Source organism: Ascaphus truei, chromosome 8 (genome assembly GCF_040206685.1).
Source record: "Ascaphus truei isolate aAscTru1 chromosome 8, aAscTru1.hap1, whole genome shotgun sequence".
In the NCBI taxonomy this organism is placed as follows: Eukaryota; Metazoa; Chordata; class Amphibia; order Anura; family Ascaphidae; genus Ascaphus; species Ascaphus truei.
Genome location: NC_134490.1, coordinates 14,833,149 through 14,858,810, shown reverse-complemented (window position 1 = coordinate 14,858,810; position 25,662 = coordinate 14,833,149).

Genomic DNA, 25,662 nt, shown 5'->3' with positions numbered 1-25,662 from the left:
ACGTCACGTGAGCGGTTCGCCCTCATTGGCTGAACCGCTTCACGTGATGCAGACGTCACATGGCCATCACTTGGAAAAACAAATTGATTTGTCTGTCCAAAACACGCTCGTCCTGTCACTCCTCATCATGCACGCACCTCATAGGATTGAAGCATGTGGTTCGTGACGCGCGTGCCGTCGGGGCCAGTATTATCGCGGCCTAAAGATTAGGATGCTCTAGTTTGGGACCAAATCCTTGACCTCACTGGACTTAATTAGCCTTTGAATAAAAATAGACAGATACAAATTCATAATAACAGAAAGTAGTGCATGTCAAACGTAAAAAGGAATTGCAAATGCCACATTATGGTACTCCAACTCATTATGTTTCTGATCCTCTTTGTGTTTACCAATAAATAACATTTCAAACTGCATTATCTCACATCATGTATTATGTCAATGTCAAAGGCTTAACATTTATAAATATACTGATGTCATCTATGAGAGAATCCTGCAGCAGAGGTTTTATATGGGCATGGTTGTAGATGAGAGTGGGGCATGGTTGTAGATGAGAGATCCCTAACTGAACTTTCAAACCTATGTGACAATTGAGAGACCCATAACATTCCCATGAAGCAGTGATTTTAAATCAGGGTTCCTAGTTCCACGGGCATCCTTAAAGGGTTCCCTGCAATTTGCAGGTCATTTGAAAATTGTAGCAAATACAGAAGAGTTTACAATGCATCTGATCTCAGACATGCTATTAGAAAGGGTTGGGGTTCCTTACAATGCATCTGATCTCCGATGCACTGTTAGAAAGGGTTGGGGTTCCACAGAATTTCACAATATAATTATACCGTTCCTTAAACAAAAAATGTTGAAAATCACTGCCTTAGAGACAGTTTCATATAAGGAACCATACTATGATTCTTCTGGCCTCTTGACCCTTCAAAGAGTCCTTCAGTAAGCTGGTCCCTCTGTCACTGAAGGGGTTAAAATCACAATAGTAAAGAAGTTTGCAAGAAGAGAGCAATGTAGTGGCACAGTATATATATATATTACTCATCTTCTGCTGCCTCAGACATCATCATCTGGACTTCTTCCCTGAACACATGACACATTTACTTTGCTTGAGAAGAGGACAGCTGGTGGAAGGAATGGACAGGTGGCAGCCCCACTGCTAAGGGCAGTTTATGTACTGTACTACTGCATGTGTGCTGCCAGAACATGTTTCCTCAATGTTATTAAACCCCTTTCTTTCCAGAGGAGCCAGTAAAGCACTCAGAGCAATTTGTGGCTGGCTCCGCTGACAGTAAATGGGTTAAATTACTTATTTAAAGCAAACTGCAGAATGTAGCAATTTCACATACAGCATTTTCCAAAGCACCTTAAATTATTCAGCAGACAAAGAAACCTATACCGCTCTGATGAATTGGTTTTGAAAACATAACTGGCAAGGTACGGCACATATGATAATATTTTCATAAGTGTGATATGCATAAGAAGATGGTAGGATAACAACACAAGTTCATGCTCATCTAGGTTCATAATATCACGCTGACCTACGACAAGGTGAGAACTGGGAAGACATTTACAAAAACTAAGAGAGGTCCTAGAATTCATCCCCAACCAACGTGCCATTTTGTCCTGGTGAAAACAAAAATATTCCAATTGTATGTTGACATCACATCATGACACTTCATATGCTATAGCACATGGGGCAATATTTACGGAGTGATGCTAATCTGTAAGACAACTTCTGGAGCCATACGATACTTTACAGCCCATTCAAATAAGGTGTCTTATGGAATAACATCTCTTATGGACCGTGATGTGTTATGCAATAATTAGGTTCTTCATCAAATGTATACTTGGATACATGATCTTAGTTCGTTTCTTTGTAATTCAATAGGTTTTTGTAACACACTTTTAATTGCAAGTGGAACTGGGGCCAGAAATCTCAAATTGGCAATGGAAGCCAATAGAAGCGTGAATGGAGATCTGAAGGGTGAAGGGAAACATCTAAGGATAGAAGACCTTGCTTCATCAGAGCATTAAAGCTCACACTAAAATAACATGTGTTCTGCTCGTTGACTAAAATGAATATGCTAAACTCTTGACTGAGATGTAGCTATAGACTAATGCGTCACCAACAGTATGTACAAAATAATTAGTAAAAAGACTATTATGTACATATTCATCAGTGGAACCACAGTAGCTGTTACTTTTTCTCATTTATGGCAGCCATTAACTAAGTAAAGGTACCTCTCATACTCAGCTGTTTGTTCAAGCCAACTAATATGCAGGTTACTATTACTACAGTATTTTGTTTACATTGAACCTATTTTTAATATGAGCTTCCACATTCCAGAACATGTATATCTGAGCCTGGACGATAGCGAGCCCCATATTTTGCATCGACTTCAGCCAATTAAAGCACCCATTGCTCTAACTGAGGGTTTAATATCTACCTGAAATTACCCAAGCCTCATTTATCAAATGCTGCATTAGGGGTCTCAAGATTCACTGGTTCTAATATGCAGGACCACGTGCCATTTATCATTTTCCGCAAACGTAAGGCGAGTCACTAGGCAGCTAATTACCATGAGAGCTATTAGGTTTTATATCACCAGGTTAAATACATTTAACCCCTTCAGGGGTCTACTACAACTAAAAGCACTGCTCAATCTACCTGGGTTTCAATTCAAAACATCCTAAAAGGCTTGATAAATATTATTTGAATATATAAAGGACACTGCGTTTGTAAATTGCTCTGTACATTGAATGAGTCCGCATAAGCAATCAATTATACTATTTTAAATAAGAACACAAGTGCATTTGCTGTACACACAGAAGGAAATTGAAGGCGTGCACTGGAAGCCGGTATGAATAGCTGGACAAAAATCAATTTAAAAGAAATGTATTGTTTAAAATACAAAAAAACACATCACCCCACGAACCGTCTGATGCTTTTTCATACCGTCAGAGGATTCGTGGAGTGATGTGTTTTTTGTATTTCAAACAATACATTTCTTTTAAACGGATTTTTGTCCAGCTATTCGTACCGGCTTGCAGTGCACGCCTTCAATTCCCCTTTTTATACACTTCTCTTCGGCTGGAGCACGCATCTATCAGGACCGGTTTTTCATCATACCGTGGACGGATAAAGGGGCCTATTCTAGCAGCCTTGATAAAATCGCTGCTAAATCGCAAGTTTGGCATGTTACCGCCGGAAACACTGCATGGAGATACCGGCAACCCATAACAGGGCCTGTATCTCAGGAAGCAGGGGGTCCTCGGACCTCAAATCAACGCGATTCTTCTCTGGAGACCTCCTGCTCGCGTACCCTAGTGTTACAGTTTTATAAAAAAACGCTCATTACCTAAGCGGCTAACCACTAAGGCAATGAAGGGGTTAAACTTGAATAGCCTGTTTATCGGGGGTAGAGGGGTGGATGAAGGGAGTAAAAGCCCCATGGTGGTGTTTAGGCCTGCCTGAAAGGTTGCAGGAGAAGTTACCCCTTTCACTACCATAGTGGTAGGAACCGCTATGGTAATAAAGGGATTAACCAGTCCCGCTGCCCACCCGGTAGGACTAAACACCCACCTTTGGGGCAACTACCCCCTTCATCCACCCCTTCTGCCCCCAATGAATATAAATGAACATAAAAACTCTACTACCCAACTCCTCCCCCCAACACATACAGATATGGATAATAGCTCGTTTGCCCATTTAAAATCAAACATTAGCCATCCAGCAGAAATAAAGTAAATAAAACTTGCACTTACCCCTGCCATAATGAAGGGTGTCCTCATCACCATCCTCCAGGTCTATGTCCTCCATTGGCAGCAAGAGTACAATAAAAAATACAATCTAATGGCCCTAACCCCTTAATCACCTTAGCGGTTAATAAATGCTAAAGTAATTAAGGGGTTAACCTACCCTCCCCCACTACCCACCCAGGAGCCTAACCACCCACCCTGGGGCCACTATCCCCACAGTGGTACATCATACCCATATAATATATGACTATAGCAGTCAATGGGCAACCTAAAAAAAAATCAACAAACCAAAAAATACACAACAATCAAAGAAATAAACAATCACCTAAACACCATAAGAATAAAAGAACTAAAAAGCCTAAACTACACATCGATAAAATTAACACCAAAACAGCAAAAGAATAAAAATTATGTCATCTCAAAACACAAGAATACAATTAAATAAACACCTAACCAACAGAACAATAAAAGAAATTAAACAGCTAACCAACAAAACAAAGAAATTCAACTCCTAACCAATCCAAAAAGGTAATAAAAACAAGCCGTACAAATACATAACAATTTAGTCAAAACAATAAACATAAATTGAAAAAATAGCAATCAATTCAAAACAAGCATTAGCTGGTTAGCCGCTAAGGTAATGAAGCTGCCTGTAAATGCATTTTTCCTGCATCAGATTGATGCCGGGGGTCTCCGGTGCTGGTATTAATGTGTATCAGCTCCGGAGACTCCTGGCTTCAATCCGAAGCAGGAAAAACTCAGTCCCTCCCTCGCTGCCTTCTCACCAGCTTCACACCAACTTATTCTGGCGAGAATAATTTGGGATAAAATCGCAATTCTAAAGCCCAGATGAGATTATTGAGGCTTCTAGAATCGCACGATTCTCCCAAAATTGCGATTTGGGGGTCATCGCTGCACACCGCACGGTGTGTTTGGGTGAGAGCAAAAAATAGGCGATTAATTGCTTTCGCCATGCACTTATCAAAGCTTTCTGAATAGCTAAGAGATTTTTTTGTGTGATGACTGGTTAAAAGCCGCGATAAGTGGGTTATCGAGGCTACTAGAATTGGCGCCACAGACATTCAGGACCCGTGAGTTATTTCAATTACTTCAATTATTTGCACATTAAGGAGATGAGTGTGACAGAAGGATATTTGGGGAATCGTGGGTGGGGGGTTAAGTCGGCATCGTGCGGCTCATTTATAGTGGGTCACTTGGAGCTGACTGTTCTCCTCTCCCTCCCCCTACCTGTAGTATTGGTCCACTGTTTAAAAGCGCCTTACACTTAAAGGTTTATTACAGAATGTTTACAAAGCTCCTTGATTGATACAGAATTGACTCATTGTGGATCACATACAGCAATGTTGCTTTTTCCTTTGCCTTGATCTAGAGCACCGGCTCAGGGATCATCTCCTATATTTTACTATACATTTACTGAACTCTTTTAAAGTTCATTTTTGGAAATAAAATATTATTGGTGATGCATCAAAAATTCCTTGATGCAAAGACCAGTCATTTACCAATGTAAGCAATCACTATTCCATTACATGAGAATTAACTATTTTAGTTACTTCACACTTATTTTATTGTGAAGCCTACAGTACATTCTACGTTTATTGCATTCTGGAGAAATATTTGGCCCAGGCCCAAAGGTCCCCAATGGGAATTGTTCTGCTTCACCATCCTTCACAGTAACAATTTCTGCAGAATAATTGTATCAGTTAGGTATAAATCCCTAACTAGCCATTACCAATACCGCTATACTGTATGTTGTATAGTATCTGATATCTGTTCTGCTTCTCAGAGTTAGACTCCCAGGCCTAAAATGCACACACACACACACACCATATATGTACATATCATGGCGACATATCCCTGAAACATAGGGTCCCACCACGTAAGGGTTTCCCCGGGCAAAGGCTCAGATCTCTGATCGTGGAGCCTGGCACACACCTGAGAAAATATATCAGATGTACTGGACTGCTGGGATTGTGACCTAGAGGACTCCCTAAAACATTGGAAAGAGCCCCTAGACGTAGGTCTTCTTACAGAATGCGAAGCAGATATAGCACCCTCCGAGTACTCAGAGGGACTATCCCACCTTCCAAAGGACCAATCCCTTATATCAGGTGATAACCCCGGAGACACAGTATCACTGCGGCGGCTGGAAGATAGGGGGCTTTGCTGGTTCGGGCATGTGAATGGAACCTCCACAGCCTTCTGGATGGACGTGTCTGGACCAGAGCTCTTCTTCAGATGACAGGTAAGGGGTGGGCTCTACTCCACAGGTTCCTCCGGCTAATGTCATCTTTGCTGGGGATAGGTGAGGACACCTCCACAAGGACCCGATGCTGGGGCAATTCATTCGTCCGGGCGACCAGTCTTATGGAGCTTGCCTGCTCCTGGGTCACCTGGGGAACTGCACCTGACACCCCTGGAGATGTCCACTAACCCTTCGGTTCTGCAGCCACCATGGATCCCAGTCCTGGGAACGTCAGCAACAGGGCGCATGGGCCCACAGCAGGCCAATCAGCGGTAGATACGACTGGCATGGATCACTTGAGCATCTGGACATGATGGTGAGGGCACATGGACCCACATAGTCCGTGACAGGGAAATTTGTTAGGACAACACCGGTTGGTGAGGAGGCCCTGGAAGTAGACACAGGTAGATCCGCAGGTACAGGACTGGCAGGCTGCAGATAGAAGGTGTCACAGTGCTGGCACTGCGCATCGAGGCCGACAGTGCCTCCGGGTAGATGGCAGTGCAGGCAGATGCACCGCATGTGGGTCTCGACAAGGTAACCACCAGGGAGATAGTAGTTGGCGATTTCCATATCATCCATAGCTTGGTTGGAAGCCATGAGGTAGGTAATTGTCAGCTCGTGAATACAGCAGCATAATTCTGTAGCTCCTCATTTGCACTCAGCTCCGTGGAACCAAGCTGGGTGCAGCACTTGCAAACTCCTCCCAGATCACGGATAGGCTCCGATTGGCTGAATGGGTTGATGCCCCTCCCTTGGGTGGAATTAGAGGTATGGCAGTGTGGGTTGAAGGAGGATCTGACTCCAGATGAGCCAGTCACTTGGGTGGGCGGTGCCAGAGCTTGGCACTGCGAGCTTGCAACTGTTGCAAATTGTGGATCGCATCCCATGCGGTCCTGCTTCTCTGGCGGGAGCGCCATTTTGGAGTCCCTACATTCACTGTAATGGCCTGTCCCTTTCATAGCAGAGATGGGGTTCACACTCCCAGGATACATTTCCTACCGGGTACGCCCCCAAAAACACGGTCTTGTGAACAGAATGGCGAGGTCACACTCCCAGAGACAGCTGAACCCTAGTGCGCCTCCCCCACAGCACAGTGCGTCATGCTAGTTTCTTCGTTACGGGTACCCAAGAGTCCTTCAGCATACAATGCAAGTTCCCTGGCCCCAGACTTCCAACCTTTCAAAAGGAGGAATATGGATAAGGTAACAGCTCTCCCCGTAACATGGCCTGGGGAGGGGGGGTGGTCGCCCTCATAATGAACAGGAACGTGGGGGTCACACTCCCAGAGACACTGATCCTGGTGCGCCTCCCCCACATCACAGTACGTCGTGCTAGTTTGCAATAGGTACCCATGGGTCCTTAATGGTACGTTATAAGGGCCCTAGGCCTAGCCTTTCAACAGGATGTATCTGGAAGGGTATATACTCCCCGGTGTCACCTTGGGGTGAAACGTCAGCCTTCCCTTTATGTAACATGGGTGTGCAAGGATCCCTGGGGTAGCATCAGGGGCTCTGGCCCCGGCGTCTTCTATTCTCTGGCACTGCTGCTATAAACCCCCTTTTTAAAACTGCTGCACTGAATTGCTGAAAAGTCCTGAAAGCATGTCCTGATCTCAGCAGCTCCTCCAATTGTAACACATGTACCTGCCCACCCCCATCTGCTATGGCTACAGCTGTTGTGGTGCTGGCATACCTGTGAGGGTCCAGGAGAGCTGAGTGTTCCGCGATGTAGTGGGGAAACAGGACAGGCTTCTGATGATCTTGGTGGGTGTTCTTTAACTGGTGACAGTGCCTCCAGCTCCACTGGGCTCCAGGAGATCCAGAGACTCCAGTCTCCCACTGGAACAGACTTCTCTCCCCTCTGCCCAATAGACTGAGAACTCAGACAGGGGTATATAAAAGCAAAGGGGTTTATTGTGCTGCAGTCACTGCAGATGGTCTTACACAGCGGATGCATGATGGTCAGTGGATCCCAGGCCTCTGGATGGTGTTGGCGCTCTGTTAATGGAGGCCTCTTGATCTTTCTTGGCCAGCCAGCCCATGAGGGACGGACTGGCCTGTCCCTCTCCCAGTCGGGAGGAGACCAGCCACATGCCTCCACTCCCTAGGAGGGCTTGATCAGCACTACTTACAAATTTGCACTTCCTCCCTGAGGCATCAGAAGGGAAGGGCACAGGATCTGCACCATGATAGGCTGTACACAACTTCCTATGTCACCACCACTTCTGTCACTCAGGGAGTCAGAATGAGGGGGTCAAAGGCCCACAGGATTACCTGTCACAGCCTGTCTCTACAAAGGACTTACGTGACAGGAGGCAGAGAGGCAATCTGGGCCAGCCATGTTACATAATAATCAAACAATTAAATCTTCAACAAATCCCCACACCTTCTCAATCACCCAATGAACACCCTTCAATCCCCTCCTGGGGGTGAAATCACCCGTGGTTAAGTACCCCTGCTCTATTCTGCCTCTCTCTTTCCTGCCATGCTCCTCCTCTTATTGGTCTTCTCTGTTCCTCTGTCCCGCCCCTTAACTCCTCTGATTTGTCCCATCTTCATAGGTCCCGGTTCTCTCCTTCTCTGATTGGCCCATTCTACTCAACAACAACAAAAAAACCTTCTGGTGAGTCAGAGGCATCTGTGCTTGAGCGCAGGGCACCTTACTGTCTGACAGCCAAAGAAAGGCTGCGTCTCCGCTGGCGCTGAGCGTGCTGTGCTATTGGCGCTTGCCGCTTTTACTTTCTGTACTCTTTATGTTAGCGTCCCCGCTCACGCGGTGCGTGCTGTTAATGGCTTGGCGCTTGAGACAAAAAAAAAGTGACTTTGAAGTGCGCTCAACATGTCCCCAATGCCCCCCGTCCGCACTTGCAAAATAGACAGGACACTCGGCGCTCATGCTTAGAGAGTTGGGGACGTCACCGCTCTCAAGCATGAGCGCGGTCAGCGCCAGCAGGGACGCAGCCAAAGCTGTGACCCGGAAGCCAGCTTTGTCCTTGCAAGCACTAGCTAAAGTAAACAATGAAATATCTTGCCAATATTTCCTGGTAAAAATATTGACTTTGGAGATGGTTGCTCCTTTAAAATGGTAGAATAGATCAGACATCTAAGTGCTTTCACTTTATTGCAACTTGAGTGTTTGTTGCTAAGTGGAACTTTAAACTTTCATAATAGGCTAAAATAACAGCTTCTTCTTTCCACTACCTCAGCCTTGCATCCTGCTCCTCCGTAGCTAAATGTCTCTTTTCCATTCAGTTTCCTGAAGTTATCATGTTTCGTAACATACCTCTATGCAGATGCACGGCTCAGTTTAGTAATGTTACTGAAGCCGGCAAATGGATGGTTTCCTTTTGTGATCATAAATATGTACCTTTAAATAATTGAAGCAGCTCTTCGTATTTCTGTGAACAGGGGTGGCCAACTCCAGTCCTGAACGGCCACCAACAAGCCAGGTATTGGGCATATCCCTCCTTCAGCACAGGTGGCTCAATGAGTGGCTCAGTCAACGACGGAGCCACCTGTGCTGAAGCAGGGATAGCCTTAAAACCTGTCCGTGTTGGTGGCCCTTGAGGACTGGAGTTGACCACCCCTGACTTAGAACATAGGTTTAAAAAGTAAAGCTCAGAAATCTATTCCTCAAATAAGTTTGCAAACCTGCAGGAGTAGTAATATGAAAACATGACTTTGTGGATCTATGTCAAAACTCAATTCGACCTAGCTGTATCTGTGGTCATGTAACAGGCAACAACAACGCAGATTCTTGACAAAGTGCCTCAATATTACCCAGACTACTTAGGTAATTCTCTGAAGCAGCTGAAAATAGCCTTAATAGCCAATTTAGACAATATAGACTAAGTCCCGGTGTTATTTTGGGCTAACTGATTTTTGTGCCTGACTGTAATAGTTCATGGTCAGGTATTTATATTCACTCCCCTGAAAATGAACATGCAGTACTGCATAATGGGTATTTCTCAGCTGTTACAGTCCCCAAAACTCTCTCATATTAGGTAGATCTTAGGCATAAAGTTTTGTGATGCTTTCTAATCCACAGTAATAGCATCTCGAGGTCCTGGCATGTAAGGCTGCCTTCTGGTGTTTACAGGTGCTAAGGGTGCATGGGGCAGGCCAGACGTACTGTAAAGATGTTTTAAAACTATTCAGCTACCACAAAGCAGATGCCGAATTCATATAATTCTGATTTATTTTATACTGTCACTTTGAAACACTGTTGTTATTTAGATCGCTGACTTATAATGTGTACATTTGGTACCTGCTACAAACAGAGATATCATGCAATGAGCTGTGAACACGGGACTTATTCAAACATACTGTAGGTGTATAGGGCACCTACAGTTACCATGTCTGAGTTGGTAACACTGTAAATCACATTGTAAAATCTAAAATTGCCCCTTTATAGATAATTCTGTTGAGCTCACTATAAATAGGTCACTAGATTGTGCCCTGCGGGCTCTGACCTGCTCCTGTGATCCCTTTTCCATCAACGGAAATTAAAAAACAGTCCCATTCCAACCAATTTCTAATACTTTGCTAATTAGTTTTGTCATACATGTTAAGCTAAGAGTCGTTTTATTCAGCTATAGTGAAGACAAAACAAGCCGAAGAATGGATTTCTGTCTTACACGAGTTTCTTAAGCCGGTTTCACACTCTACTACATGATATAATATCAAGGCTCCTGGAGCTTTACTATCATTATTATTACTAAAAACTACCTTTTTATTTTTCATACATATAGACTATTTCAAATATAGCGAATCAAATACATATTTAGGGATATGAGCATTAAACATGGATGGAAAAATAAGGACAAGTGAATCTGTGCCCTTAGGAGCTTAGGAACCCAATGGAATTGTGAAAGACAAACAGAAAGTTTAGGAATACATATGATTGCATTAGCCTGTTTTGTTTATGAAGCCAAGGGGTTCAATTAAAACAGTTGGATCAGTTAAAAGCTAATTCAGCTCTGCAAGGTTCAAGCACTTGTTTGTTATATCAATTTACCCAATTACAGTATTTCTTATTAAGCCATGTATTGGTTTAATTCACTTTAATGCTATTTCAGCTTCTGCAGTTGTTTTTATTTGGCTGGGTTTGATAAAGTAAGTGAAATATTTAGGAGACTGGATGTTTTAAAGATTACCACCCTCTCTAAAAGAGATATTGAAGTATTACTATTATTTATGCCAGTTGTTTGAGATTCTTATGACTTTGTTTTTTTTAATGTAAAGAATATACATGGGCATAAAGGTGAATAGTGTCATTTCAAGTTTGGCCAAAATAGTTTTAGAGAGAGTGGTGTTTTAAAATCAATAAAAAAAGCATTTAAGTGTCAGTTCAGACCTGATATTAGCTGTAAAATGAACCAAATATGATTTGCATTATTGGTTTGAAACAAGAGTCATTTAGCTCTGGATCTGAACTGCAATCTTTAAACTACCTCTAATTAATATGTAGAAAGCCTTACTAAGATTTAATTGCATCTTGACTCTTAAAATACACTGGTCTTATTCTGTATGCTGAAGTCAATATCTATCAATCTATCTATCTCAATGTCTTGTATAGCGCATTCACAGAGCAAACCCTGCTCCTATGCGCTACACATACAGTACTGTATTTAATGGCACGTTCCATGTGATTGCGATGAAGCATAGTACATAGGCCCAGATTTACTGACCTTCGTTAAACTTGAGTTAATCTCGCACAAGGTTAAAAGAAAAAAAGAAGAAGAAGGAAGATAGGTTTAACGCCAGCCTCTGGTACAGGTGTAGCAAGATAACATACTGTCCCCATCGCCGTGGACTAACAAGCAAAAGCCTGTGGCGCTGTGCGTAGGGTCTGCCTTGATGGAGCTGCAGGAGGTTCCATGCTTCTGAATGGGAGAACCATGCAGCATTAATCCTCCGGTTCCACGACCTCACGTCTGCGGTGTCTTACCACATCTATAGGGGATAAAACGTGGCGATTTTTTATTATTTTTTTGCAGTAGTACGATGTCTCTATGCATTGGAGCTTAGTAAATAGCATGTGAATTCATTACTTAGCACTAACTACTCATTTGCATGTTTGCGCTAAATTGATGTCGCATCAGGAAATTATGTGCTGTTTTATACTCTCACGTTAATGAATTACCAGATCAAACTAAACCCCATTGTGGGGGTTTAAGGCAGGATTGCCCAACTCCAGTCCTCAAGCACCCCCAACAGGTTAGGTTTTCAGGATATCCCAGCTTCAGCACAGGTGGCCCAATCAGAGGCTCAGTCGACTGAGCTTCTGTTTGAGCCACCTGTGCTGAAGCACGGACTGTTTGAGTTTGTCACCTGTGCTGAAGCAGGGACTGATTGAACCTCCTGTGCTGAAGCAGGCATATCCTGAAAACCTGACCAGTTGGGCGGGCTTGAGGCCTGGAGTTGAACACCCCTGGTTTAAGGTATATTCCTTAATGAACCTTAGTGAATCAAGGTCATCGGCACCTATTCAATATGCTCTGAAGTCATCGGTTGATTTGAATGGAGCTGAAATCTTTTTAAACAAGGGGAAGACGGCCTCACAGCAGGCAGAGTAAGGGAGCTCATTTCTTCTAGGATACTCACTCCAACGAAAATCCTAATCACTCACCTGCTGCTCTTACAGTGCTGTGGTGAATGTTCAGGAACACATTAATCACACAGAGAATTGTGTTCGGCTGTTCACATAGCAGCTTCATGCTAGAGAGCAGGACATGGATTTCAGGTTGAACACAGTGATAAATTGCCACTAAACATTTTGCTCTGATTTATGCTGCCGCACAAATCTGACTCATGAACAAGCGGCAGGTATTTATATGGGAGCCACTTGTAAAATGATGTGCAGGTTTGTGCCACATAGCTCTTTATAGCAAAGGATTTGTAATTCTGTATACACCATTAACCATTACGGTGCCCTGACGTACTTAGTATGGCATGTAACCTGGTAACGCTAGAGACCCTGGCACCGTACCAGCTGCGTCATTGTAAACATGCTAATTTTAGTAGAGGCTGACCGGTTTAACCAGAAACGTTTGGCAGTCACAGACATGTGATCGCCACCAAAGACACCAATTCCTGAGCTCTGGCAGCGATTAGGTGCTGCAGCAGTGAAAAGGTTAACTTTTGGTCTAAATACAATATGTTACAGTACAAAAATAAGTGAGCAATGGTACATTGAAGTAATACAGCATGTACAGAAACAAATCTCAGTGGAGATGAGTAGCTGGGTTTAATAGCCTGAGAAATTAAATCAATGCCCAATAAACCAGATATATTCCAGTTCAAAATGTGTATCTTTCTAAACAAAGCTTTAATACAAACTCCATGCCAGTAACAGCCATTGCCTGGGGGGCATAAAGATAAACGTCATGTGCAACACAGCAATAAGGTAGATTTTAATCCTGATAAACAAGAAGGATATATGTGTGTGTGTGTGTGTGTGTGTGTGTGTGTGTGTGTGTGTGTGTGTGTGTGTGTGTGTGTGTGTGTGTGTGTGTGTGTGTGTGTGTGTGTGTGTGTGTGTGTGTGTGTGTGTGTGTGTGTGTAATCTACGAATCCTAATATGAGTGGTAGATCATAATCATTTCTTCTGGAAATCACGTCTTGTATGACTTGGATGTGGCCCATTGTGTTGCATCCATTGTGAAACCCCGCTTGTTCTCTAGGCTGGGTGAAACCCCGCTTGTTCTCTAGGCTGGGTGAAATCCCGCTTGTTCTCTAGGCTGGGTGAAATCCCGCTTGTTCTCTAGGCTGGGCGAAATCCCGCTTGTTCTCTAGGCTGGGCGAAATCCCGCTTGTTCTCTAGGCTGGGCGAAATCCCGCTTGTTCTCTAGGCTGGGCGAAATCCCGCTTGTTATCTAGGCTCGGTGAAATCCCGCTTGTTCTCTAGGCTGGGTGAAATCCCGCTTGTTCTCTAGGCTGGGCGAAATCCCGCTTGTTCTCTAGGCTGGGTGAAATCCCGCTTGTTCTCTAGGCTGGGTGAAATCCCGCTTGTTCTCTAGGCTGGGTGAAATCCTGCTTGTTCTCTAGGCTGGGCGAAATCCCGCTTGTTCTCTAGGCTGGGCGAAATCCCACTTGTTCTCTAGGCTCGGTGAAATCCCGCTTGTTCTCTAGGCTGGGGGAAACCCCGCTTGTTCTCTAGGCTGGGGGAAACCCTGCTTGTTCTCTAGGCTGGGTGAAATCCAGGGTCTGTTGCAGTTGATTAATGAGTATCTTCGTAAAAATCTTGTAAGCCATTGGAAGTAGACTAATTGGTCTGTAGTTTTAAGGTCTTCTTTGTCTCCTTTCTTGTGGATGCGAATACATCGCTAGGGCATTGCTCCATTGTTATGGAATTTGTCTGTTCTTCCTGCAGTATGTTGAGAGTTTTGCAAGGATTTTTTTTCTACTTCTTCCCCCAACTTCTATCAAGATTTCAGTTGTAATTCCAATTTCTCCAGGAGCTTTCCCATTCTTATTAGAATTTTTTTGTATGTACCTATATAACTTCATGTAGAAGTCCTCAACTCTCTTTATGATAAGTGCACAGTCTTTTATTGTTGATCCATCGTCTTGTTTGAGTGCAATGATTTGGTTCTTCCCAGTCATAAGTCCCTGCTTTGTCTTCTTTAAGCTTTTGTTATTTTCAATAGTCTTTTCCCCATATCAAAGTGACATCTAACATCTTCAGAAAATACGTTTGCAGATCGTCGTAAACCGCTCTACATATTCAATTCTTGTTCTTGCATTTTGGGATTGATTCATACCTTGTCGTCTCCTCAACAACAGCTTTGTCTTCATAATTTTTTGTTAAAGTGTCCCCATGCATTTCGAGCAAGGTGAAGCAATTTTTTAGCTGTAGTTGAAATTCCTTGCTGCTGTTATTCTTGAGGTTCTTGATGTTAATTGATTTTGTCTTCGTTGTAATAATTTTTATTCTTCCCATCTTTGCATTCAAATGTGATTTGCAGCGAACCACTCAGTGATCACTATTATGAAAAAACATTTGATTCTGTCTATAGCCCAGTGATTTAAATGCATGACGGGCAAACCCGCATCAATCCATTTCCCGGATTTTCTCGTATTTTCCCCCCAACATCAATTTCGCTGTGTAAAATCTGCAAATGGACTTGGTTGGTTTTAATCTGCACGGACTCATCAAAAACCGCCATTGGATACCACTCGTGGACCGGATGCGGAATACGCGGACTGTATTGGTAATAATAATAGAAATCTGCCAACTGCGAATCGCTCTTTTTGAGATTGATCCACTGAAATCTGCGAACCAAAGAAGCCGGCCATGCCGCTGCAGATTCAAATTCGCCCCTAAAAATTCGCCAACCTGTAGGTGCAATGATATTATACGTAGAGATGGTAGAACGTCCAAATCCGTTTCCCGGGATTCTGCAGAATGTTTAGACCAAATCCGCCCCCCCCCCCACCACAATCCGTCTGTGGATTGGGTACTAAACAAGCTGAGCTGATTTATTCAAATCCGTCATTGAAGACAACCCAGACGGATTTTTAAGAATCCGACCTCAGATTTAATCCGAAATCCGAAGCCTCATTGTTAAGAATCTGGAGTGAGACTTTCAGTGGGGTATCATGTCAGACCCAACTGGATCAGAAGTTGAACCCACACAACCTCTGTTATTCAGGACCACAGGTCTAACAGTGTGAGCTAAACCAGTCAATGGCTAGGACCACTATTACACCATATTTAGTTTTGAGCTCTACTTCTCATTGAGTGTTCATAACTGAACAAAGCACTTTACCCTCTTCTGGGACAGAGAAGCATATCTAATAAGCAGTCTTCTGCCATGAGACACCTTCTGGCATGGGAAAACACCTTACCATTTATTTGAATAGGCTGTAATGTATTCCAGCATACAAGGTGCCTTATGCACACTGCTTAGTAAATATGGCCTACTTTCTTTATCCTTAATAATACAATAACTACTAACTCAAATCACCAGGTCACTTTGTAATATCACTTTCTCGATGTGTCTGCTTTATTTCCTGCGCTTCACCTTGTTTTTCCTTGTGTGTTTTCTTAAACATGTGATTTTTATTTCCCCTCAACTGGCCTCAGTAACTCATAGCCCGCAGTACATATTATTACTTTGTGCTTGAAATCGTTTCAAGGTTGCAATCAGCAAAATAGTATGCTAGTAGTACACAGCGGTGCACTGCTAGCCATACGCTGCTTTAGCTCACACTGCTAGAGCTGTGGCCTAGAAAAGCAGTGGTTGTGGGCGCTAGCCCTGTTGGGTCATACACCCATTCCAGTCATATGATTGGTGCCTTAGGCTTATTAACTCTATATAGTTGGTATGGAAATCATTTTAGGAAGTGTGGGATGGGACTTATTTAAATATACTTTGCATTTGCATTAGCATATCTCTCACCGGGTACCTAAGGTGTACTACTTGTTTGGTATAGCCTAATACAGTAAGGGATTAACAAAATTCCTAAAATAGAAAGATATCTGTTCTAAATATAGAACAAAGCCATAGAGGAAATAAGGTTTGCGGTTTTACAGCAGATAGAAAAATGAGCAGACTATGTTTCTATGCCTCTGTCTGAGTCAGTTCTGCTAGCCTTATGAAGCACCCCTGTGGGAATAAAAAAACAGATACAAACCGGCACTTCTTAGAATGAGTTCAAACAAATGTTGGAATTAACCCTGACAATAGCGCTTAACCTATAATGTGTGAATTACACGTGAAACAAACAATGTGCAATAATAAGCAATATTAAACAATAAAAACCAGTTGTGATAACAAGAGGCCAAAACTGCCAAAGGCTTCCCACAATGCAAATTATCTCAAACCTGCATACAATGATAAGATGATGGAAAAAAGGATACCTGGCGCTTAGAATAACACTGTCCATAAGAAACAAAATCAGTCTTTTGAAAATCTCCCAGAGTCCAAAACTTGAAGTTGATGTCTGTGGTTTTTCTTCACTGCTGCAGCCTCCCAATTTACCTGGAAATGTCCAGAAGGATGGCATGGAATCCTAAAGGGTTCTTCAATCCTGTACACCTGGACCTGCTTGGTGCTCCGTGGATAACGTCACGTGAAATCAAACACAAAAGAAAATCATAGTGTATACTGCTAATTAAAACTTAACACACAAATAACATAACCAAAGACAGAAAAACAAAACTCCAACTCTAAACAACATATAACACAAAAACAAACACAAGCTGTAAGAACAATTAAACTAATTTATTAAAAATAGATTGTAAAAAGACAACCAAGTTCCATAAAATGGAGATGGCATGTTGAAGATGGTCTGGTGTAAAACCAGAATCCTACTTACAACACAGCAGGTATAAACAAGCGAGCGAGTCCAACTATAGCAACAAATCCTGTCCTCTCCTCCGTCACCAGGGGACTTCTGCAGTTTGTCCCAAAGTCACTGGTGCACTCCGTTGTAATTCTCAAAACACTGGGTGCATTTGTAAGGGGAAGACCGCCACTTGCTGATTAGCTGGAAATGTACACCATGCCGCCCTCGCCGCCACCATGAGCGCAGCCTAACGCCAGGTTCCCGCTGGCTACTGCAGCGCCTGCTGTGGCGGACGCTGCAGGGACAAGAACTGCCCCACAATAGGGCCGGGCCCTGCAAGGGGGGACCACCGCGCTGCACCGACAGTTTCTCCTGCTCTCAAGAGAATTGAGATCAGGACTCGCGACGGAGCGCAAGGCCACGCCTCCCGGCGGTTCAACCAATGAGGGCGAACCTGCCGGGTGACATCACGGCCGTGCCCCGTCACGCCCCACCCTGTCTTTCCCCCTGCAACACACTGCAGACCGGGGGTCTCGGCTGCACGCACCGCCAGCCTGGCAGACGCGAGTGCAGCGCAGGCAGCGGGCCGTAGCCTAAGAGACCTGAGCATCACCTGCACATACGCAACACCAGAATAGACAGTGGGACACGTTGGTGTGGCCCTCTTCTGTTGGCCGGGGGAAGAGGTGTTAGACATATCAGCGCTTAGTCAGGGAGCTCAGAGAGACTTTATGAGTAAGATGTGGCTGTACTTACTGTTACTCAGTGACACTGTTTGATTTAATGCTGCCTTCCTGTGAGACTAGGATCTGGCGGCTGTAACATTACTCTGTTAGTCCTATGACTAGGAGTAAAGGACTGTGACACCAACAGTCTGCAAATATTCTCTTAAATGCCCAGAGACTGCCATTATACTGTACCACGCTCTCTGCACTGTATGGCCTTTTTGTTGTGTTTCCTATTATGCTGCAGTACAGCTCTTTTGATTTATTCTGAGTCTGGTGTCCAGCCTCTGGTTACCCCGCTACACCTACCAAAGGACTAATAATGAAACCATGAAAGCTGCCCTGCTCACAACAACTCCCATATACTGTATAAAGGGCTGAATTAAAATGCCTGTTATTGTGCTTTCTGCTTTAAATCTCAGTGCCCAATCACTTCCAAAGACATACGATTTGGGATTTCGCCTGCATTGTCTCCTCCTTTAAAATAAGCTGTTACATTGTCACTAATGAATGCAGCATGTTTGCATATTAGGCAATATTTGTAGCGATGCTGTTCAGCGTTAATCAGTTTTAGATTCAGAAAGCTTGTTGATATATTCTAATTTACTAAAACAAGCTGTTACAAATGGCACAGAAGCTGCTATATGGCTAAGTGCTCTCATCCTGCGACATGGAAGTGCACCTTTATGATTGTATGCAAATAGTCTTTCCTAAATGACTTAAAGCACACTATTTGTAAATCATAGAATAAGTATAATATGTGCAAGTAACTTTAATACAGCCACACCACTTTCATCACATCTCAATTTTATACGTTTCAAAGCTCGTGGTAAGATTATTTAAAATTGGGCTAATACAGGTTTCTATTTAGATGGAACAGATGGCGGCACGAAAAAAAAAATAAAGCATCTTTTATTTTATATGGTCTTTATCTTTCTCTCAATTTTCAAAGAACAGAAATTGGACAACAGGAGGGTTACAGCAGCCAGAAGGTAACACCTGTGTATTTGACCAGATGAGTGGATTAGCTCAGGGATGCTAAACTCCGGTTCTCAACCCCAGGTAAAGGTTTTCAGGCTAGCCTAGCTTCAGCACAAGTGGCTCAATCAGTTCCTGCTTCAGCACAGGTGGCTCAATCAGAGGCTCAGATTGAGCCACCTGGCTGAAGCTGGGATATTCTGAAAACCTGACCTGTTTGGGATGGGGCTTCAGGACTGGTTGAGCACCCCTGAATTAGCTGAGTCTACCGGTAGAATTAATCACTTCAGTGGTGGATTGGCCTACAAGTAGGAGTTGAGCATAGATCCCCTGTATGTTGTTATATATATAAAAAAAAAAAACTTGATGAACGAACAGAAATATAGACCACTTCATGTTCAAGGGTTTGGGATTAAACGTTACTTACCAGAAGTATTGGCTTGATTTTCACCAAGACATGCAACGTGTTTTTTTTTTTTTTTTTTTTCAAAAGATTCCAAATAACTAATAATCCGGTTCTGTTTGGTGTTGTAAATTAGGACTCACCGGAGCAAAGTGATCACATGAGTGTCTAGAAACTTGTCTACATGCAAATTGGTATAAAGAAATGGTGGTCGTTTCTGCTGTGCTAGCAAAGATTTGAAAAGGAGCATACTTGCACTTGCATACAGGGACAACACCATCAGTCATATGGAACCTTTACAACCATTAAAGTATGAGAAAAAAGAACAAAGATGGAAACAAAACAAATGATTATGAGGTGGATAAGGACAGATGTTGCTAAACAGCTGGTAGTGAGCTACGCCACTCACAAGGTGCTTATGAATGCAAAACAGACTGAACTGAAGCATCTGCTATAAAACAAGCATAGGGAGTAGAGAGGAGGTTTTAGTGTTACAAGTGTTATACTTATGCAACCATCAGTAGTTTATGACAAGGAATGGCTGTAACTGGGCCCTCCTCCCAGAGTTCACCCCTCCCCACCTTTTTAACTGGGGAGGTTTTCTCATTTTGCTGTATGGACAGGACCTACTATGGTTGTTCCCCCTCATACAGAGGTAAAAGGGAAGGTTCACAGTAGTGTTAGGACCTGCAAATTTGGTTATGCCTTGACGTTGGCATGCAGGCTTATGACGCTTTGGCTGAAGGGTTTAACTAAATGACAAAGAAAATATTATTATTGAAGTATTTAACTTTATACTTATTAACATACCTGTATATGTTTTGTCAATTGGATGTAGCATTGGGCACCCCTGTCTTTTGTTGTACACATTTGCCACGCTCAGTAGCACTCTATTTGAGATAGATATATATATATATATATATATATATATATATATATATATATATATATATATATATATAACGTGGTGGGTGTTGGGTGTTGGGGTTTGAGCTTGCTGGGAATGTGTGTGTTAATTCAATTACTAACTGGCAACAGTTGTTTGAGGTAGGTTGCCCCTCCTACCAGAGTTCACTCCTCCCCACCTTTTTAACTTGGGAAGTGTTTTCATTTTGTTGTATGGACAGGACCTACTATGGTTCACAGTGTAGTGTTAGGACCTGCAAATTTGGTTATGCCTTGACGTTGACATGCAGGCTTATGAAGCTTTCTGATTTCACAAGTCTTTAATACTGGATTTCCCAAAACAAAACTGTTTAAATGCTGATGAAACGGTAACTATATTATTTAGACTAAGGCTACATTTCTAAAGCTACCGACAGAGCTAACGACAGAGCTACAGATCAGAACCAACTTTAACACTATCCTAGCCACCTGTCACTAGTTTTAAATATCTGCACATCGCACCGAGGATGCTAATGTCAATTATAGACTATGGGGACATAGTACAGCTCAACCCCGTTATAGCGTGATCCGCTACAACGTGGCTCCGCATATAAGTAAGGCAGTTTGAGCTTGGCGCCCGATTTAAGCAGAATATATCCTACCTTTCTTAATTCCCTTTTGCCTGCTTTTTTTCATTCTGTGCTCTTGCTGCTGGCACCCCCCGCCCCTCCTACTCGGCTCTGGCGTCAAATGACCGCGTGGGGTCATGTGACGCCATGTTGCCATGGCAACGCAATGTCATGTGACCCCGCAGGGTCATTTGATGCGAGGGAGGAGGAGGAGGAGGGGTAGAGGGGAGGCACCGGCAGCAAGAGCACAGAATCAAGAAAAGCAGGCAGTAGCTGCTGCTTTAGCACTTTTAGCAGTTTAGGATAAAGCCCCAGAACAAGCTTCCTGTATCTCTCAATGATCCTATATATGTCTCTCTCATTGGTCTAAGTACTGTACCTCCTACTGTATCAGGCCACCTCTCATTGCAAGTTTAAAGCTCCCGCATCACGTGGGCAAATAGGAAGCCGAACCTGATGATGTCACAACTTCCTATTGGCCCGCAGGGGGTGCTGGAGCTTTGAAATTCTGCCATTATCTGAACCCTGCTTGCCGAGCAGAGCAGCTACCGGCAGCCCCTACGGAGGTCTGTATCTCTGGAAGCAATTAGAAATTTTCGTCTGCTTGGATTGCCGCTTTAAATGGCTTAAGAGAGTTTAGTGAGTCTGGGTCCAAGAGTAAATGCATAGTATGTGCAGTATGTATATAATAGCCCTGTGCTTTTATAAAGGTAGAAACCGTGCACTTTTGTCAATTTAAACTCTCCAGTTGCCAACTGGGGATAAAAATATAAAGCAGCAATAAATAGCATTCTGCAAGCCCTGCACTTTTAAGCCACAATTTTTAATTGATCCCTAATAAGCCCTGTTCATATTTAAAAAATGCCCCAACTTTTCTAGATTGCCTGAAAGAGATGGAACATGCAATGCAAAGATCAGCAGGTTTATCCAGATGATCAGCGAGTAAAACTATTATAATTGTGTTACAAAAAAAAAAAAATAGGTCTAAACAGAAACCTTAAGTCTGCTTTCACCAGAATTCTTGTATTAAATATTCAAAAGTCTCTTCAAAATCCCTGAGGCGGTTTATAGAACATGCTGAAAAAGTTCTTTATTTAAATGCTTTGCCAGCCTGACCTCTTGGCAAAGACAGTCAATCTGTCCCCTGCAGTGTGTACAAAATTATTTATATCCTAGTAAGTATATACCTCTCTACCCCAGTAAACCACTTTTCTTTCAGTACTGACGGATTCTCCGAAATAGATGAATATAGAAAATCTCATTTTCAACACATACTTTTGCCTTTTTACTAATTACCTTATCCTTGGATGTATTCAGTATTCTAAAGATTTGTATATTTGGCTCTTTTACTGGATATAACTAGTGGTAATCTGGATATTGAAACAGCAGGTCACATAGCAGGAGACAGAAAAAAACATGGGTACAACCCCAGGGGTGCACAAGCTCCTCTCGCTGCGCCTCTCTGCCTTCTCTCATCCCTTGCTCGTGCCCCCCCCCCTCTCGGTTTCCGGGATCGAATGTGTGACATCACATGTCGCTGTTAAGCTAAGTAAAGTTACAGAGGCCTCGCGCGATTTAATTTAAATGCCTTCGGGGAAGCGTGGGGCCTCGGTAACTGACATGCCCCAGCCCCCCAAAAAAAATCTAACGCCCCCCAGTTTGCGCACCCATGTACTACACAATAATTCCAAGCAGGTTTAATTCTGGGCACAGCCTTTAGGATAGCAGTGTAAATGTACAATGAAGAAATATGCATTCCAGGTTTGTGTGGAATAACTAACCCCAGATTTATTTACACTTTGCACAGCAAATACATATAAGTAGACAGATTACTGTCAAAATAACTCTACACATAAATCACAGCTAAGGTGCTTAAGTGGCAGCAGATGTCAGATTTCACACTAACAAATGTAAAAATGTACAGTGTCATTTATTTATTTACAGAATTAGTGTAATTTAACAGTGGGGAAAAGGCTAACATTTCAGGGTACGTACATATTTAAAAATAAGTTTTATAATGACTGTTAATTATATGACTGTATATTGACTGTAATGTGTGTGTGTATATATATCAGATATTACCAGATGGTGATCCGGAAAGGAGAGACAGCACACAGCCAAGTAGATGAAACAACTGTATTCGTAATGAACAATACAAGGCACTACATCCAACGTTTCGGTCAGCTAAACGTGACCTTCCTTAGGGATGCCTTGTATTGTTCATTACGAATACAGTAGTTTCATCTACTTGGCTGTGTGCTGTCTCTCCTTTCCGGATCACCATCTGGTAATATCTGCTCTACATGTGCATATGAGACAAGCATCGGTATATTTTTGTTTACAGTGTGCCTTCTGCCCTTGTTTAATTATATATATATATATATATATGATACAGCAACAAAGCACACACTAATGAAGCAAAGCAACATTAATAATACTGGGTGCATACTGTCCAAAACAGATAAATGAAGAAGCAAAAGGGACAGGCAATCCAGTTCAAAAAGGTGGAATTTAACACACACACACACATATATATATATATATATATATATATATATCAGTTATTTAAGTCAAACGAAATGCTAAAAAGGGACAAGTTATAGAAGACACTGATGCATGTGTTTGAAGTCTCTGACAGAACTTGTTGGTGCCTGAGTTTGATGGTGTATCCTGTGACTATTGCCCATATTTTTAAAAATATTTTTTAATAGGAATATTTTATTACTTTTTACCCTACAGGGTACATCATGCCAATCCCCTCTTCATAAATGGAGGTATTCTGTTTTAGACAAGCCTTGGGCCAATGGCTAGGATACTTACTTTATTACATGTAACGGTGTTTCCCCCACCCTCTGGGAGATTCCCCTATTACCAGGTGTATGGTGCATGCTACCTGTTGGCTCACAGACTGCCGAGATGTCCGCCTGTGGCATTGGGGACGTCTGGACAGGCTTCTGGGGTACATCACTGGTCTTTATCTCTGCTGGTACAGCGCCTCCATCTGCTGCAGGCTCCAGTAGTGCAAAGGCAATCTCCTACAGAAGAACGTATTCCACTCCCCCCAGAAAGATTGCACACCAGGCAGGCGTTATTGTTAACTGGAACCGGTTTATTCCTCTGCATCCACAGTATAACACAGGCTTCTGCCAACACAGCTCAATACAGGCCTCCAAACTCAGGATGGTCCCTGAACCTCCACTCCAGGCCAAGGGCACCTGAAGCAGTCCTTACTCTTCTCGGACCCTCTAGTAGAGCCAGGGGAATGGTAATCATTCACTCTTCCCCAAGGGGAAAAGGAACAAGAGATGCCAATGCACAGATATCCCTGTGTGTTACCTGTCTCTCTCAAGGGTAGAGACAACAGAGTTAAATTTAGTAGTGCAGCCCCTTAAGTACAAGGGAGGAAGGTACCAGATCTGAACCCAGGGTTGGACAGAACACAGGCCTAGTCCCACCTCCTCCTCTGTCACTCTAGGAAACTGCTTCAGTGGGGGAAAACCCAGGATTCGTCCTGTCACTGCATGCACTGTTATTAGGGGCTTATATGACAGGGAGGGCAGACTGGTAGCCAAAACCAGGCATGGCTACATACGTGTCTGATATTTTAAAGCCTCCAATTATACGGAATAGATTCCTTTTCTTCACTCCGATGCATCATTTAGGAATCACTTGTGTAGTTACTCAATACATGGTGCTGTTTGAACAGCTCTGTCACCAGCATTCAGCAGTTATTTACTAAACTACCCCTGCTGTAAAACCTTACATTGAAAAAGAGTTAGTAAAAAGTCATATTTGGTTTTAATGAGATGTCTTCCTTTGACCAATGTGCTGCTGTTTTCTGCACCTGTATTTTTCCAAATTGTTTCTTTCTTGCTTGGTTTTATCATCACCATCATCATTTTTAAGTAAAAGCACGTCTCCAGTTAAGGGGGCACCGCAATAATTTACAGTCAGTTGAAGAACAAACTAAAATTCTATGCAATTATTTTGTTAGACAAGGAAAGTCAGAAGGAAGAAATAAGTCTTACACCGAGCCTGAAACAGTGGTGAAGTCGATATACTGTACACCTAAGCTCTGGTGGTAGCGAGTTCCAGACCTCTGAAGCTGCACACGAGAAGGCCCACCCAGCGTAGGGTGCAGTACCCTTGGCACAGAGGCGGACCCCCCCCACCCCCCACACCTGAGTACCTGAGATCATAGCCAGTATCCCTCCGAGGCACCAAAAGAAACTGCAGGTAGGCAAACCCTGGGCCTTGCAAAGTTTTAAAACAGCAGTCCAAGCTGCCTTCTCCCCCCCCCCTCCCCCTTTACTATGTGCATATGTGCATCAATACAATCCACACAATGATAAGTAATTAGCTAAATTGCTGATCGATCTGTTCTCCTGTGATCGATCGGTAAAGATTCGGCTTAGAGGTTCACTAAATGGCTGTCAGTGCAGCAGAATAGGACCAAAGATGCAAAGTTCTGTGTGGAAGATCATGTGACCAGGCAGTCACTAGATACAATTGGTGCACTGCTAGAGATAGGGCAGGGCTCACAAAGGGGTGTGCCAGAGCCTGTTTCAGAAGAGGAAGGGGATGTGACTTTGTAAATGGTTGCTATAGAAACCAAAAATGCTTGTTACATTATAATACATTAAAAATGTAATTTAGGGTTGTTAAAAAAAAAATACTAGAAGTATTTTCTCATAGTACAGAACTGATTTATTTTTAACTA